This window comes from Oncorhynchus keta, chromosome 35 (genome assembly GCF_023373465.1).
Source record: "Oncorhynchus keta strain PuntledgeMale-10-30-2019 chromosome 35, Oket_V2, whole genome shotgun sequence".
Classification (NCBI taxonomy): domain Eukaryota; kingdom Metazoa; phylum Chordata; class Actinopteri; order Salmoniformes; family Salmonidae; genus Oncorhynchus; species Oncorhynchus keta.
Window position 1 is genome coordinate 61,507,813 of NC_068455.1, and position 15,264 is coordinate 61,523,076.

Genomic DNA, 15,264 nt, shown 5'->3' on the forward strand with positions numbered 1-15,264 from the left:
ATTTTCTCTCTGTTTCGTTCATTTTCCCTCTAAACTTCTTCAAAGGGAGCACTTTTCCCAGGTGTAATATCTGATCATATTGGCCGGAGTGTTCTCAATGAACACTCAAGTAATATTGGAGACAAAAATGCAATAACACAATTTCGACTGGCAGTATCTTGAGCAGAAAAGTAGGAGGTGTATAATATTTCCTTTAATTGATGGTATCAAAGGATTGTATCAAATATGTTGACGTGTTAACCTGATACAGTTTAATCGATATTGTACAGTTCTGGGCACTAAAAAGTTTTTTTTTAAATAAAAGCCTTCCCTGCAGCAAAGTACATCTAACTACCTCAAGCATGTCACACTAAAAACATTTCAAAAGTTCATTTAGATTTTTTTCGTTTAGTATGCATGATTTTAACTTCCATATAACTGAAATATTTGAAAACCAACAATGGGCCTTATTATTCATCACTTACAGTACATTCATGCTTTTGTTGTTTGATACGTTTAAAAGCCACTAGCGGATTAAACAACCAAGACAAGAGAGGGATTGTTTCTTGGGTCCCTCTCTCTCCTCTGTCAAACATTGACTTGCCTTGGCGTTTTCTGCAGCGTGAACTAAATTATAGATTTCTCATTTCAGCTGAACTTGGGGCCAGTAGGACTTTTGGTGAAGACCATGGGTATTTTATCACAAACGAACAAATAAATAAAAACCCAGTGGACCGGAGTGCCTGGGGAAAGCACACTGTTTGGAGAGAGAAATAAGGGAATTTGACACTGATAAAGCTGCAGCTTTCTCCTCTGGTTCAAAACCAAGCCAACTAGGGCAAAGGAAACTGAAAAAAGGTACTCTTCATCTTATGCACAAAAAAACACATAGTATCATACGTTCAAACAAGTCACAATAACTTCCTTTCCCAGTGTATGAATACTTCTGGTGAAAAAAAAACTGACTCTCTTGTCAAACTATAGGTATAGTTAGACCTGCGAGGGAAGAGAGTGATATACTGTATGAAGCATTAAAACAATGATAGACTGTACTTCGTTAAGCCTTAGGCGGGAGAATCAGCTGCTGCAAATATATGAACAGCCTTGTGTTACGAAAGCTTGTATCAGAAAAGGTTAGGACATTTTCACAATGTGTAGCATGGTGGCTACTGAGAGCACTGCATGGGTTATTAGCCACTGAATGTCACACTCACGGACCCTAATTATGGCGCCATGTGAAAACAGCCAATTAGCATACAAATATTTGATTATATGGTTGAGTGTGCATAATAATGACAATTTGCAGGGGCGTCTAAAGATTAAACTAAAGGTACATTAAACTGTGATTTAGCCGCAATTTGGGATCCACAACAAATTTCTGGGATGGCAGGTAAATCCTAATGTCGTAGGCTCTGACCAAGACATCGCATAATGTAAGCGGGTGAAAGACATGTGATTATGGGTCTCGTGCTCTCCCGATTCGCATCTTATGTCCCAAATATTTTTCTGACATGCTAAGTGCTAAGATGTGACTTGCAACTTGTACTCTGTTGCATGGCTACAGCCACAGAGTAGGAGGTGGGCCACGACACATCTGGAAATCGCAGGACAGGGAGGGGTCTCGACAGGTTGCAATGTGAACAAACTTGTGTAATGGGGGGTGCTGAGGAGTATTTTCCTCCGCTCTGATCCCCTGTGCACTAATTTGGTGGAATTATATATATTTTTGAATCATGGCGTGCTGCAGCACCCTCAGCACCCCTACTCAGCACCCCTACTCAGCACCCCTACTTCCTGCGACTATACAAGAATTGATGTGTGTGCTCCAACGATGAAAATATTTGGAGCATTGTCTAATGTATGCCTAGCTTAAGAGAGCGGGAGTTGGGGAGAGAGATATAAGAGAGAGATGAGGTGGAGGGGGAGAGAGAGAGAGCACTAACAATAAAGAACTGATGGCAGGTGAGACCTCCCAACTAATGGGGCAGTCAGTACTCATTCCCTCACTGATGGGATATTGAGACTGTAAACGTGTAGAGGTAATTAGCATGCTCAAGACTTTACAGGAAATTACAAATGATCAACAATATTGCTGGCTAGCGAGGAAACAGAGGCCCTAAACATTGGACATTGACATAACAGAGGTAGAGAATGGAGAGAAACTGCAACACTTTTCTTATGATTGGTTGGCCATGTTGTTGGAATGTCATGGCCTGATCAGAGTGGATGTCCTGGTCCAGGGAATAGGAATCATCTCATAATTTTGTCAGGGGCTAGAACTGGGTGAGATTGTTCCCTGTCATGCATAAACAAACTAGATGAATGTTTGTGTAATGTTTTGAAGGGGTTTGAATTCCAAACATGGGAAGAGGTTGGAGGATACACAGTATCCATTAGAGGTTTGGTTTTGTGTTGACTTTATGTGGAGGCTTTTCTGTTGTCAGTGTTATCATTAAAAAAGAAACATGAATATATAACCCCTCTTGACTTAACCCTCAATATTTATCGGCCTATCTAAATGCAGATCTCTTTGATATTACCAACCTATATGTTTCATCAATACATTCTAAATGCATAATGAAATCCTCCATGGTGAGCGCTTTATGGATGGCCTTCACAATTGAATTTCCTTTGGATTCCCACCGAACTTGTAACTTTCAACGCTTAGAAACTGTAGTGGTTAAATTAACATTTTAAAGTATCCCATTAAGTGGTTTTATTTCCCTTTATAAACAGTGTGTCCCTGTATCACCTACTGACTCTACATGTTTTGTTCTCCATCTCACTCCGGACTCCATTCTCAATAAAACCCAGCCACAGAAGGACTTTGTCCATTTGGCAATGAAATGTAATAGAAACTCAACATAGCGGGACTATCATTGTAACTGCTTTCATTATACGTTACAATAGGTCACAGCTTTCTGAATAGGTACTGTGGCAAGAAACAAGCTACTGTCACAGATTTAGTAGAAAATGAATGTCTTGAAGAACCAAGCAATCGTCAATGCTTTCTTAGTAAGTATTGAGGGGAAAACCTTCAGGGAAAAGAATTGGTATGTCTCCCACAGAAATTACATTAACAGTAAACTTTGAGACTAAGAGACTCAGACTAAAAAGCCTAGCTGAAATGTTAGCAAGGTATAGGAGCTCAGTGGTGCAGGGATGCAGCAAAGTCACAATGTAATGAGCTTACTTGTTAGTCACATTGTCCCAGTGAGACTTAGAAAGTATCATTTGCATAAGGACAAGATGAATATCTTCTAGGGTAATTTCCACCTGAAACCAACCATAACATTAGAGTGTTATGGTAATGCACAGACACACACACACAAACACACACTTTAAACCTCTGGATCAGATTTTGTTAGACAGTGTTTCGTGCCATTACTTTATTTGAAACCAACTATTAATCACAAAGGGGCCAGATTACAGTTGCAAATCCTTAGAAACAATCAGTAACTTCAGCTACGCTTAGTCTAACACAAGATCATGCCTATGTCGTGGTTGCACACCTGACCATTGCCAAGAACATAGGGTGTGTGTGTGTGTGTTTGTTTGTGTGTGCGTGCGTGCATGTGATTCAAAAAAAGGTGCACAACCACGGGCCATCCAGATCAATACCATAGGTAAGCATGATAGCTTGACTTAGCAGCCTCTCCTCTGGCTGGCCTATATCAATGTGTGAATGCATCTATTTTAATACTTCCACATATTATTGATTAACTAATCCACTCAGAGACCTGCTCTCCTGCTCTTTCTTGCAGAGTGCCAGGACTTAATTGATCCCTTTGGGAATAGCGGGTGCTGAACTGTGAGACAAAATGTCAGACTGCGATTGGCCTCGGCTAAGGCCAGCATAATTGAGAGAAGCATCAGTGATCGGGAGAGAGACACACACAGAGAGAGAAAGAGAGAACAGAGAACAGAGAACAGAGAACAGAGATAGAGACTGTGAGAGAAAGGGAAAAATAAAAAGACATGATGGGTTAAGCTGTGTGTGTGTGTGCCTGGCATACTATATATTACAACTGTTTCTCCATGTGAACACTGATCTCTACCTACCACGCTGGTTATGAGGAAATGCAAACTTGTAGTGTATTTTAGTTTTAAAAAGGCTTCTAAAGTATGCAAATTTCACTTTTGAATTTCAGACTTGATTTGCCCTAATGAAAAACGTGTCAACCCCTATAAAAATGTACATGAATTATAATCCACATAACAATTCACATTTCCTGGCGAAGCAGGATTATTTCCCCGCTGTAGCAAACTGGCTCAAACAAAAATGTAACTAAATGTAATCTAAATGTAATCCCCAAAAGTAATTATTTATCATGAGAGGGCCATAAAGAAATGTTACAATCTCAAGAAAGGTTACAATCTCACATTTCTGGTAAAAATAGTTATAAATTGCTGAGGTGTTGTCACTTTTGAGAACACAAGCTCAAGAACACAGGATAAATATAATAAAAATATGAATATATGAAATATGTTATACAATGTACTATTTCCTGGGCCTCCCGGGTGGCGCAGTGGTCTAAGGCACTACATCACAGTGCTAGCTATGCCACCAGAGATTCTGCATTCGAGCCCAGGCTCTGTCGCAGCCGGCCGCGACCGGGAGGTCCATGGGGCAACGCACAATTGACCCAGCATCGTCCGGGTTAGAAAGGGTTTGGCTGGCAGGGATATCCTTGTCTCATCGCGCACTAGAGACTCCTGTGGCAGGCCAGGCGCGGTGCACGCTGACCAGGTCGCCAGGTGTACGGTGTTTCCTCCGACACATTGGTGCGGCTGGCTTCCGGGTTGGATGTGAGTTGTGTCAAGAAGCAGTGCGGCTAGGTTGGGTTTTGTTTTTCAGAGGACGCATGGCTCTCGACCTTCGCCTCTCCCGAGTCCATACGGGAGTTGCAGCGATGAGACAAGACTGTAACTACTACCAATTGGATATCACAAAATAGATTTTTTTTACTATTTCCTACTCAACAAAACTGTATGGCTTGAAATTACATATTTTTTCTAAATATTGTACAATCAATTCATAAAATGACTATAAGATTTCACCTCCCTTATAACTGTAAAATACATATGTGTATATTTAGTGTTAGAGAAAATGTGCATATTCTCAAAATGTCTGCCCCCATCGCTGTGAACATCTCACAGAGCTCTAGTTTAACTTCCTGAACTCAGTACGAACACACCTTCTATCTCATATATATGTTGTTCGTCTATGTCAAACAAAATGTTTTTTTAAATTTTTTATCTATCAATTATTTTCGATTACTGCCTATAAATCAAACTCTGAATGGACAGATGATGGGCAGTCAGAAGAGCGAATGAAATGGTAGGAGGGTCATCCCAGCTTCAACTGGTGTCAGATTTCACATCCTGCTTCACACAGGCAGAAGAGACATACTCCTGTGTCCGAGAATCAGGGCCCCAACGTAATGCAAAACATTGTACACAGATTGATTTACTGTATAAGCAAAAATGTTGGTCAGAACCTGTGCCAGAACCACGCAGGTCCCCTAAACAGGGGACATTACAGGTTTTAAGATCCTACAGTGCCTTGATTATACGTTTATATTTGTAGCTACATGCTCTATAAAAAGAAATAAATGATGATGGTGGTCATGTCAAGTCCAGGTATTTTTTCCTAGTTGTTATGATTAATTGGTTGTGCCTGCTTAAACACTTCACTTATTGGTCATTGGTGGTGAGTTCCCTGCATGGGACAGATACAGTGCCTTTGCTTGAACCGACCTTTTGCCACATTTCAGGCTTCAAACATAAAGATATAAAACTGTATTTTTTGTGACAAATCAACAACAAGTGGGACACAATCATGAAGTGGAACGACATTTATTGGATATTTCAAACTTTTTTAACAAATCAAAAACTGAAAAATTGGGCGTGCAAAATGATTCAGCCCCCTTAAGTTAATACTTTGTAGCGCCACCTTTTGCTGCGATTACAGCTGTAAGTCGCTTGGGGTATGTCTCTATCAGTTTTGCACATCGAGAGACTGACTAATTGCAAAAATCACTGAAGCTGGAGACTTATATCTCCCTCACTAACTTTAAGCATCAGCTGTCAGAGCAGCTTACCGATCAATGCACCTGTACACAGCCAATCTGTAAATAGCCCACCCAACTACCTAATCCCGATATTGTTATTTGTTTTGCTCTTTTGTACCCCAGTATCTCTGCTTGCACATAACATCTGCACATCTATCAATCCAGTGTTAATGGATCAATCCAGTGTTAATTGTACTTACTACACATGCACACACTGTATATATAGATTTTTCTATTGTGTTATTGACTGTTCATTTGTTCATCCCATGTGTAACTTTGTGTTCTTGTTTTTGTCGCACTGCTTTTCTTTATCTTGGCCAGGTCGCAGTTGTAAATGAGAACTTGGTCTCAACTGGCCTACCTGGTTAAATAAAGGTGAAATAAATAAATAAATCATAAATATCAATACATTATTTTAATTAAAAGGCTGGGTTTCTGTATAGCACTTTGTGATATCGGCTGATGTAAAAATTATTTTATAAATACATTTGATTGATTGATGATATTTGACTAGTCTCTCAAAGCACTTCATGACGACAGAAGTGAGTGCCATGGGGCGATAGTCATTTAGTTCACCTACCTTTGCATTTTTGGGTACAGGAAGAATGGTAGCATTCTTGAAGCATGTGGGGACAGCAGACTGGGATAGGGAGAGATTGAATATGTCCTTAAACACACCAGCCAGCTGGTCTGCGCATGCTCTGACGATGCGGCTAGGGAAGCCGTCTGGGCCGGCAGCCTTGAGAGGGTAAACACGTTTAACCCTTTCACACGTACAGTAGAAGTCAGAAGTTCACATACACATCGGTTGGAGTCATTAAAACTCTTTTTTTCAACCACTCCACAAATTTCTTGTTAACAAACTATAGTTTTGGCAAGTAGGTTAGGACAACTACTTTGTGCATGACACAAGTCATTTGACCAACAATTATTTACAGACAGTTTATTTCACTCATAATTCACTGTATCACAATTCCAGTGTGTCAGAAGTTTACATACACTAAGTTGACTGTGCTTTTAAACAGCTTTGAAAATTCCAGAAAATGATGTCATGGCTTTAGAAGCTTCTGATAGGCTAATTGACATAATTTGAGTCAATTGGAGTTGCACCTGTGGATGTATTTCAAGGCCAACCTTCAAACTCAGTGCCTCTTTGCTTGACATCATGGGAAAATCAAAAGAAATCAGCCAAGACCTCAGTAAAAAATTCTAGAGCTGCACAAGTCTGGTTCATCCTTGGGAGCAATTTCCAAAAAGGTTACATGTTCATCCGTACAAACAATAGTACGCAAGTATAAACACCATGGGACCACGCAGCCGTCATTCCGCTCAGGAAGGAGACGCGTTCTGTCTTCTAGAGACGAACGTACTTTGGTGCAGAACGTGCAAATCAATCCCAGAACAACAGCAAAGGACCTTGTGAAGATGCTGGAGGAAACGGGTACAAAATTATCTTTATCCACAGTAAAACGAGTCCGATATCGACATAACATTTCAACACTCTTTCAATTGTGCCTCAGACATTTCAATTCAACTCTCCATGCTTTACACTTGTACATGTGTTTCAATTCACAAGGAAAAAATAACAGCAGTTGGAGACTGCAGAGTTTACTATGCAGAAACATAAAAAAGGAAAGTGGTTTCTAACTATTTTAATGACCACATAAAAGGGACCAATTCATGCCATATTTGAATTCTATTAATCTGTTTGTTGCTTTAGGAAATAATATGCCATACGCATGAATCAACAAAAGTGTGTATTAACTCCCATGCAATTATTAGGCGGTAGAGGCAAGTGAAAAATCCACCTTCTGTGCCTTTTTGATATCCAAATGAGTGATTGTTTTATTAGTATGATTCACAGGTAAGTACATCTTGCAAGCATTTTCTTAGTTAGTTAGCAAATATCCTCTCTCTCATGTCAAGTCATTCTGTGACTGACAGAAAATGCATTACCAACACATAATGTAAAATATTTCCCATTCCTTTATGTTTTCATGCTATATTTCTTCACAATAGTTGTTGATGGACTTTGCCTCTCACTGGGAGAGACCAACAGATGTGATGCCTCTCCGCTTGGCACTCAGCATTAAGGGCCTTTGATAGACTAGCGTTATGCCCAAGCTGCCTCAGGCTATAGAAGCTGGAGACGGACCTCTCTGGCTCGGACAAGGACACTTTTCTCATTGGAAAATGGTTCCAAAGAGGAATGCAAAGTGTAGTGTTTCACACAATGCTTCTAGGAATTCCTAGCTCAAGTGAGGAGTGAAGAGATATCCAAAGGAATTCACTTGTGCTGTGTACAAGACCATTGAAGACCTAGATAGTCCAGATAAGAGCTGTTCCAAACACAGCAGGACAACACAGACACACACACACACACACACACACACACACACACACACACACACACACACACACACACACACACACACACACACACACACACACACACACACACACACACACACACACACACACACACACACACACACACACACACACACACACCATCAGGGTTTTTTCAACTGTCTCAACATTTCACACGAACCGCAGAGGTCGTACTCCTGAGATGCTGTTTGATCTGTTTTTGTTGTAGTTGTTGTTATCCCACTCAATCAGTACTGGTCATGGGAGGCTTTGTGTTAAAGCACCAAACAGACCTATAGATATCTGGTGGATCAATTCCTTCTGCTTACTTTTCCAGAGGTTACATTGGCTAAAGGTTACCTTGACACCAAAGTAGTGGCTTGTTATATCCAAAAGAAGCTAACTGTATGGAGTCGTATGGAGGTCACATGTTATCAACGTTGAGCTGTATGAAGGCAATGGATGTGGCCCTATGGGCCCTAGTCAAATATAGTGCACTATATAGAGAATACGGTGCCATTTGGTACACAGACAGTGTTGTAGGTAAGGCCAAGGTGGCTTAGGTGTCACTGTGTTCTGGGGGTTAATCGGAGGTGTGTGGTACTTATGGTCGTTGTGGGCTGGGGAAAACAGACATCTTTCATACTCTGCCTCTAACTCACTCCCGGTGACTGTTACTGGTCTGGTCTAAGAACACTCCCAAAGACTTCTCAAACAGTGTCTGCAATGACAAAGCAGGCAATCATCATCATTATTTGTGTTAGTCGAGTTGTTTGTTAATAAAGCTGATATTTCTGTTGTCTTTATTTCAGTGTGGGTTAGGTGAGACATGGGTAGGAGGAACTTTGTGTTTTCTTTCTATCTATCGTCCCTCTATAACCTACTGCAAGGCTGAGTTTATTTTTAACACCAGGTTGCTGCCAACTCAGAGCTAAGGTGTAGGCAGGCTCTATATCTCTCTTGGCCTCCTCTCCCCGCCCCTGTCTAGCAGACACACACTTATGCGCCCACTCACACACACCCGTGCACACACACACATGTCCTCCATCCCTCTCTTTCTATTACATGCACACACACACGCAAACACACACACAAACCACACACTTACACACACACACAGAATATACTCTGAAATCCCACAGGTATAGCTACAGGAAGTAGTTTGGGGGTGGGGGTGCTGCAATTTCTTTACCAAAGGGGTATGGGGGGGATTCATAAAAGAGAAATTGATCCGCGCTGAGGACCGCTATATCAGTCCGTTAATAAAGGTGCACCACTTTTGTGATGTCGTGACTTTACATTCATTAATCATTCATTATTTATCTAACCAACTAACTATGTTTCATTGTTCCCCGATTAAATTATTCATTAACACATTAGGATATGGGGCACCACGAGAGCAGTTCTATAAAGAGTTACCTCCTGTATTAATCTCTACAGGTCTTTACCTATCACATCCATAAACTGTCAATTTATTAATCATAACCTTGTGTTATATCATTATTCTGAACAGTTGTAACCTTGCATCTGCAGAAACCTGAGCCTTACTTATGATTCAGTGCTACACAAATTGGTTTAATTAATTATTTACTGGCTAACTAAATGTTAACACAGGATAAACATACACCATTAATACATTAGAAACAGGTTCATAGTGGACTGACAACATTATGGATGCTTGTTACAAAAAGACATGGAGAGGGCGAGAGAGAGAGAAGGACAGACACTTAACGTTGGTACATTAAGAGACTACTCTCACTTATACTTTGTGCACAAACCAGGGTTAGAAATATTGTTTCGTTGGGAAAAAGTCTGTGAAACAAAGGCACATTCCTCTGGTGAACATTGGAGAGGGATATACTGTCATCCCCCACCAGTTCACTTATCCCCCCTCTGCGAGTGAGAGGGGGTCTGGTTTAAGTTATTTATTGCAAAGCTGACCTATTTGGATCCTCACAGGGCAGTCATGACAGTCCCCCTCAGGTGGGTTAAATCTGGGAAGGATTTTGCAAGTTGCAATCCACCACAAGAACGTCCACGGGGTGTCCTGGTTTGTGAATCATCATGACAGTCCCTCACTGGTGGTATAACTTGGTAGGGTTTCTGCAAGCTGCAGACCCCCACAAGAATACCCATGGGACATCCTGGTTTGTGGATCATCGTTCCGGACCCGTCGTCTGGTTGTCCAGGCTGGTGGATCTAGGCAGTAACTTAGACAGACATTAATAACGTATCACACCCATGCAACACATCAGTACATTTCTTCCCCAAATGTGGCACTAACTGGTGGTCATATGGGGAACTTTTTTGTGACACTATCACTTCCTAAGTGTCAAAGAAAAAAAAGAAAAAAAATTAAGAATAAAAACACAAACAAAAAGATATACAAAATAGAGTTACCGAACCTTAATAATCTAATTGGACTCTATTCTATAAACGTGTACGTCCACGGTCTTGGCTAAATGACTCTATCATGGCATTTTATCTAATGTCATATCTAGGGCGATCCTACTTAGCAGTGTGTTGCTTAGGGCACTATCCTAAGTTGATAACTACATGATAAGTCTACAAAAGTTCTTGAACGTTTTCAGCCTGGGACCCAAATTAGAAATTCTGTGTTTTCCTGGGACCCAAGCTTATGAAAACATGCAACTATACATAAATATCTGTACATTTCATTGCCCTTATGCATGAAACAAATGCAATATAGACAAAAACAAAAAATGAAATACACATATAAATAGCAATTCATGTTTATTTTTAAAAAACTCTTACATATCTGTCTATGTTGGAACTGTTGCTATTAAAGTACAATAATTGAATTCATTTTGAACTGGAATAAACTGGCTGATCACATCACACAGATGTATATCAGAACTACGGGAGGCTGCTGAGGCGAGGAAGGTTCATAATAATGGTTGGAATGGAGTTAATGGAATGGCATCAAACACCTGTAAACCATGTGTTTGATGTATTTGATACCATTCCGCTCCAGCCATTACCATGAGCCTGTCCTCCCCAATTAAGGTGCCAAAAACCTCCTGTGAACAGAACACACACACAGGCTCAGTTTTAATAGTGCAACCCTAAGTAACAGTACAGATACAAAATAATCAGGCCTACTGTACATCTTATTGCAGAAATGATTGTTGAAAAAAAAGTATAGGCTGGAACTGTTAAAATACAATGAACAATTTGTATTCTTTATTGGAATAAACTGATTGATCACATCATATCACACCACCAGCACCCACATACACACAGTCCTAATGAGAGGTGTATGGCTGGTTGAAGTTTTCAACAAGCAGGTCTATTCTGGCCTCAGTTGTTGACAGTGCAACCCTGAGGTTATGTTCAACATTGAGTCTGTTTCGGTACTTGTTTTTTAAGCATGCCAGAGTTGAGAACCCTGACTCGCATAGGTATGTGGTGCCAAGCTGGACCAGAACATCTACTGCTTTCTCAGCCAGGCAGGAGACCGCTTCCTACTGTAGATGAGCAACCCAGAACTGTATGAGTGTGTTTGCCTAAAAAAAGCATCTTGCTGCCATTGTTTTTTGCTTGTAGTGTCACTAAGGCCTTCATCTCTGGCAGACTTAGTCCTAGGTCTGATGAGGACACTGTTTGAAAGGGACACCTCACCCATTTAAGTTTTTGAGATCTCTCTGGGTTAGGAAAGTACCGGTCAAAGTTCTGCTGCAGGCTGGCCATGTGCTCAGCCATGTCCTTCTTCACAGCTTCACATAGGGGGGAATCTATCAGCTGCATGTGAGCTGACAGAACAGGGAACATGCCATATTCTCCAGCCTTCAGCTGTGACTGCCACAATCCCAGGCGTGCAGTGAATCCTCTGATGCCATCTTCAGGCTCCAAAACGGTTGATTCCTTGCCCTGGAGGCTTGTGTTCAGCTCATTGAGCTTCCTGAAAAAATGTCAACCAGGTAAGCCAGCCTAGCCAACCACAGTTTGTCACGGAAGAGGTCTGCAAGGTCGCTGCCCTCTTTCTCCAGACAGGCCAGAACCTCCTCTCTCAGTTCCCACAGCCTCTCCAGGACCCTTCCCCTGGGCAACCACCTAACCTCACAATGAAAGAGCAGGTGCTCATGATCTGCTATCATATCCTTGAAAAGCTCTCTGAACAGCCTTGTTTGAAGAGGTCTCTTTATGATCAGATTCACCATCTTTACAACTGAGTCGAAAACAGCCCCTCGGTTAGGTTGTAATGCTTTGCTGGCCAAAGACTCCCAGTGCAGGTTTCAATGTGTCAGTTTCACGTTGGGCACCACTCTGCGGACATGAGCTATGAATCCTGATTGCACCCATTCATGCATCTTGCACCATCAGCGCAAATCCCAACACAATTTGCCCAGTCAATTTGTAAGTCTTTCACCCTAAAAATGGCCTCTCCCCTTGTTGTTGTTTGGAGATGGTCACAGAAAATAAATTACTCCTGGATATCATCATCAAATATGTATCTTGCATATACCATCAACTGCGGAAATCCAGCCACATCTACTGACTCATCGAATTGAAGAGATAATTTATTGTGCTTTTTCATCTTTTCTATCACAGATGCTTACATATCAACTGACATATCTCGTATTCTTTTGCCCACTGTGTCATCGGAAAGTGGGACTGAGTCCACTTTTTTTAGCTGCCTCCTCACCCGAAGAGATACACAGACATCCCTCAGGCAGGATTTGATGAGCTCCTCTCCTATACTGGGTGGCTTCTTTGCCTTGGCTATATTTAGGCTCACCTGGTATGAAGCTTTGAGGATAGCTCTGTTCCCCTTGAATGCCTGTTAGAGGGGAAGAGAAACCTTACGTAAAAAAAAACTACAATGAACTATCATGTACATTTTTTAAATCTAAATATGACCTACTCTTGATTTATATCATCAGCTATGTGTGTGTGTCTGTTATGGTCTGCATACAGTGGGGCAAAAAAGTATTTAGTCAGCCACCAATTGTGCAAGTTCTCCCACTTAAAAAGATGAGAGAGACCTGTATAATGCTCATCATAGGTACACTTCAACTATGACAGACAAAATGAGAGAAAAAAATCCAGAAAATCACATTGTAGGATTTTTAATGAATGTATTTGCAAATTATGGTGGAAAATAAGTATTTGATCACCTACAAACAAGCAAGATTTCTGGCTTTCACAGACCTGTATCTTCTTCTTTAAGAGGCTCCTCTGTCCTCCACTCATTACCTGTATTGATGGCACCTGTTTGAACTTGTTATCAGTATAAAAGACACCTGTCCACAACCTCAAACAGTCACACTCCAAACTCCACTATGGCCAAGACCAAAGAGCTGTCAAAGGACACCAGAAACAAAATTGTAGACCTGCACCAGGCTGGGAAGACTGAATCTGCAATAGGTAAGCAGCTTGGCTTGAATAAATCAACTGTGGAAGCAATTATTAGGAAATGGTCCTTCTGTAGCTCAGTTGGTAGAGCATGGCGCTTGTAACGCCAGGGTAGTGGGTTCGATCCCCGGGACCACCCATACGTAGAATGTATGCACACATGACTGTAAGTCGCTTTGGATAAAAGCGTCTGCTAAATGGCATATATTATTATTATATTATATATTACAAGACCACTGATAATCTCCCTCGATCTGGGGCTCCACGCAACATCTCACCCCATGGGGTCAAAATGATCACAAGAACGGTAAACAAAAATCCCAGAACCACACGAGGGGACCTAGTGAATGACCTGCAGAGAGCTGGGACCAAAGTAACAAAGCCTACCATCAGTAACACACTACGTCGCCAGGTACTCAAATCCTGCAGTGCCAGACATGTCCCTCTGCTTAAGCCAGTACATGTCCAGGCCTGTCTGAAGTTTGCTAGAGAGCATTTGGATGATACAGAAGAAGATTGGGAGAATGTCATATGGTCAGATGAAACCAAAATATAACTTTTGGGTAAAAACTCAACTCGTCGTGTTTGGAGGACAAAGAATGCTGAGTTGCATCCAAAGAACACCATACCTACTGTGAAGAATGGGGGTGGAAACATCATGCTTTGGGGCTGTTTGTCTGCAAAGGGACCAGGACGACTGATCCGTGTAAAGGAAAGAATAAATGGGGCCATGTATCGTGAGATTTTGAGTGAAAACCTCCTTCCATCAGCAAGGGCATTGAATATGAAACGTGGCTGGGTCGGTCAGCATGACAATGATCCCAAACACACCGAAGGAGTGGCTTCGTAAGAAGCATTTCAAGATCCTGGAGTGGCCTAGCCAGTCTCCAGATCTCAACCCCATAGAAAATCTTTGGAGGGAGTTGAAAGTCCATGTTGCCCAACAACAGCCCCAAAACATCACTGCTCTAGAGGAGATCTGCATGGAGGAATGGGCCAAAATACCAGCAACAGTGTGTGAAAACCTTGTGAAGAGTTACAGAAAATGTTAGACCTCTGTCATTGCCAACAAAGGGTATATAACAAAGTATTGAGATAAACTTTTGTTATTGACCAAATACTTATTTTCCACCATAATTTGCAAATAAATTCATTAAAATTCCTACAATGTGATTTTTTGGATTTCTTTTCTCATTTTGTCTGTCATAGTTGAAGTGTACCTATGATGAAAATTACAGGCCTCTCTCATCTTTTTAAGTGGGAGAACTTGCACAATTGGTGGCTGACTAAATACTTTTTTGCCCCACTGTATGTGTGACGTGTTAAATAATTTTATTTAGAATAGAAAATATTACTTAAATTTTAACAGCAACAGTTCCAACCTAGAATTGTTTTGAACAATAATTTCTACATTAAGATGTACAGTAGGCCTGATCATTTTTCATCATCTATACTGTTACTTAGG